The sequence below is a fragment of the Falco naumanni genome, chromosome Z (genome assembly GCF_017639655.2).
Source record: "Falco naumanni isolate bFalNau1 chromosome Z, bFalNau1.pat, whole genome shotgun sequence".
NCBI classification, from domain to species: Eukaryota; Metazoa; Chordata; class Aves; order Falconiformes; family Falconidae; genus Falco; species Falco naumanni.
This window is the reverse complement of record NC_054080.1, coordinates 1-3,656: the sequence shown is the minus strand read 5'-3', so window position 1 is coordinate 3,656 and position 3,656 is coordinate 1. Positions and strand designations below refer to the sequence as shown.

Below are 3,656 nucleotides of genomic sequence, written 5' to 3'. Positions count from 1 at the left end.
ATGTCACGCGTCGTGGGTGGCACAGATGCCCTGCCAGGGGCCTGGCCCTGGATCGTCAGCATCCAGGCTCTCGTGGAAGGAGGCACGGTGCACATCTGCGGGGGCTCCCTCATCAGCCCACAGTGGGTCCTCACCGCAGCCCACTGCTTCATCGAGGTCAGGTAAGGAGGACCAGGGGTCGGGGCTAGCCCCACAACACTAGCAGGTGCCCTGAGCGCAGCGGCACGTGCTACTGCCGTCCCGTTGCCCTGCAGCACGCCCAGTGCCTGGGCACTCCGGAGCCCCGCCGAGAGGCTGCTCAGGAGAAGGCTGGGCTCGTGCCACTGCTTCCCAGCAGCCTCCCGCTCGACACTGCTTGAGCCCAAGGCACGCGAGGGCAGTCGCAGCCTCCCTAGCGCTGCTTGCCTCTCTCCCTCGTCGAGCAGAAGGCAGGGCAAGTGCCGGGCTGCTGCGGCACGTGGCCTGCGCTCCCTCTGAGCCCTCTCTCCATCTGCCTTCCAGGGACATCACCGTCTTGCGCGTGGTGCTCGGTGTCACCCAGCTGACTCAGCTGGGCCCTGAGGCTCAGGTGCGCGCCGTCAGGCGGCTGCTGGTTCACCAGCACTACTGGAACGTCACGCAGCCGGAATGACATTGCCTTGCTGGAGCTGGACCAGCCTGTCCAGTGCAAACAGCTACGTACAGCTTGCCTGTGTGCCCGACGCCTCGCTGAGAGTCTCAGAGCTGAGATGCTACGTCAGTGGTGGGGTGAGAAAGCAGGTGAGTGGCCAAACGCAGCGGCTGAGTGCGCATGGCAACAAAGGGGAGGATGCGCAGATGCAGCAGGCGAGAAGCCAGGTAGGTGGGGGCTGATGCCTCTTAAGAGGGGCAAAGCCAGTAGTGAGAGAGCAAGGCAGTGCCATCAAGAGAGGGGCCCAGGCCATAACCCAGCGCAAGGCAAAGGCAAGAGCGTCCAGCGCCTGTCGGCAAAAGCCGAGCCCCGGGGGAGGGCTTCAGCCAGACGGGGGAGGAGAACTGGCAATGAGCTGCTGGGTGTTCATTCCTTTCTGTGCTCTTCACAGCTGGAGGATCGGCATACCGCGCTGCAGGAGGCCCAGGTCCACCTCATTGATGCCAGGGTCTGTAACAGCAGCGGCTGGTACAGGGGGCCATCCACACCCACAACATCTGTGCCGGCTATCCGCAGGGCGGCATCGACACCTGCCAGGTAGGAGCGTGCTACAAGCCAAGCCCCGGCAGCACAGGCAGCCCCGCCACAACCGCCCAAACGTGCGCCATCGCGGCCTTTTGCTGGCCACTCACACTCCCATGGCTGGGTCCCCACCGCTGAGGGCCTTACCCGCCCTTCCCCATGGGCAGGCCCTTGCCCAGGGCCTGCCCCGCCTTGTCCCAGAGGCCTGGCACGCTGCCCAGAAGGCCCACCCGGTGCCCTTGGCAGCCCACAGCTCCACCATCCCAGCCGTCTGACACACCTTCACCACCACCGTGAAGAGCGGTGGGAGCGAGCCCTGCCTTACAGGCCCACCGCCCCCTGCCAGGCAAGCTTCTGCAGAGCTTGGCTGGCCACTGAATGCAGCTCTGGCAGGTGCCGTGAGAGAGAAGGAGCCAGCCACCGGGCTGACGGTGGCCACCCAACAACCCCTCCATCCTCTCTCCTGTGCTGCAGGGGGACAGCGGTGGGCCTCTCGTGTGCCAAGACAAGAGCGCCGACTACTTCTGGCTTGTTGGCGTGACCAGCTGGGGGACGGGCTGTGCGAGAGCAAGGAAGCCCGGAGTCTACACCTCCACCCAGCACTTCTACGACTGGATCCTGGTGCAGATGGGCCTGCGCCCAGCAGTAACCACTACTGCAAGGCCACAGCCAGTCTTCACCTACACCCCCGTTCAGAGGCCAAGGCCATGGCCAAGGCCAAGGCCAACAGAATCGAGCCGGTTTCCACCCTGCCCGTTTCCAGTCCAGAAGCTGCTGGACTTCTTTACCCGGCTGCAGGAGCTCCTGCAGTACCTAAGGGCGAATAGCTTGGAGCAGCACCATGAGGAGCATCCAGGGCAGGCTGCAGCGCACGACGACCGTTTCCTGCTGGGGCAATTCCTGCTGATGAAAGGCAGCCTCAGTGACAAAGGCCTGCTCTGTCCTGCCCGCGCTGCTCACAACGGCAGAACTCAGCAGGCTGCCTTCTTGCAATAAAGTGTTTCCCTTGGCATGGCTAACCATGCGCCAGTGCACTGCAGTCTCCTGTGTGAGGCAAGGGCTTCCAGAGCCGGCACCTGCCGAAGGAGGCAGGCTGCCAAGTCGGGCACAAAGGGTCACCGCAAAGGGCTGAAGCTCTGCCTGCTCCGAGAGAAGCAGGAGGGAACAGTGGAAGGAAGGCAGGCACGTCATAGGAGGGCTCAGGGCCTTGGGGGTGGCAGTTGGAAGCAGAGAATGCCTTGGGCTGGCTCCTGCTGGCATCCCTGTGGGCTTCTGTACGAGGCGCAAGCCAGCTTGAAAGTGGCCTCTCAGGGCCAGCTGGGCTTCAGGGGAAATCCACGAGCTGGGGCCTTTGCTCATGCCACGGAGTTCCTGGGCTTCCCCAGCCTGCTCTGCTTTCACAGCTGCACCATGTTTCCAAGCCCAAGCCTACGGCTGCAGTGGCTGCAGGGAGCGCCATGAGCTTTGAGTGGGAGCAAAGAGGCTGCTGCTGCTGCTGCTCCCCGGCTGCCTCCTGGCTGTAGTATCGGCCACGCTAGAGGAGCAACCGGAGGCCTGGGGCATACCAGACACCTATGGAGGGGTGCGGCGGGGACTCGAGTGGAATGGTCGAGACTAGGGGACCGGGCCCCCAGTCCGGTGGGCTTTTCTTGAGGGCTTGAGGCTCTGCAGAGGGGTCTGGGGTGCAAGGAAGGCCTCAGAAGGGGGCCTGAGTGGACTAGAGAGAGCCTAAGGCAGCCTCCGGGTAGGCAGGGGAAAGGGTGCCCAGTGCCAGGTGGCCTCCGCAGCCACCAGGGACCTGGGCACAGGCACTGTCACGTGGGGAGGCAGGGAGCGTGGCATGGGCTTGTTGTGCTCATCATCTCCTTGCCCCTTTGCAGTGCCTTGATCTTGCAGCTAGTCCAGGCACTGCCCCCCACCAGCACCGGGACCCTTGCACAGCACTCCAGCTTAAGATCACTGGCACCGGCTGCCCAGAGAGGCCTCTGGAAACATTCCAGCACCACCTGCACAGGATGTTGTGCAACCTGCTCTAGCACAGCCTGCTTTGGCAGGGCGCTGGACTGCATAATCTCCAGAGGTTCCCTCCAACAACGACCATTGTGTGATTCTGGGACTCGCGGCACTTTGGCTGAGGAAGAAGAGGTCAGGACCCTCAGGCCACCCGACACCTGACTGCCTTCCCAGTGCCTGTCCAAGAAACCTGCCAGTCCTCACGAACGGAAGTTGGACCTGCACACGTGGGCTTGCACATGTGCATGAGCACTGCAGGGCAACAGCCTTCTCTCTCTTCCCCGTCCTCTACCGCAGGGCGAGCGCAGACGTTCTGCCAAGGGAGCACCAGTCTGCACAGCCCCGCTGCTGTCGCTGTCATGCAGCGGCTCTTCTACCCCGGGCTCCCTCTACTGTGTCCCACACCACTGGCCTGGTGTGATGGCAGAGCCAGTGGCACTCCCCTGTTGAC

At 63.5% G+C, this 3,656-nt stretch overlaps 1 pseudogene; it reads left to right on the top strand.

Moving 5' to 3' along the window:
• On the top strand, nt 1-2,188 carry LOC121080879 (annotated as a pseudogene).
• The last annotated feature ends 1,468 nt before the right edge of the window (nt 2,189-3,656 follow it).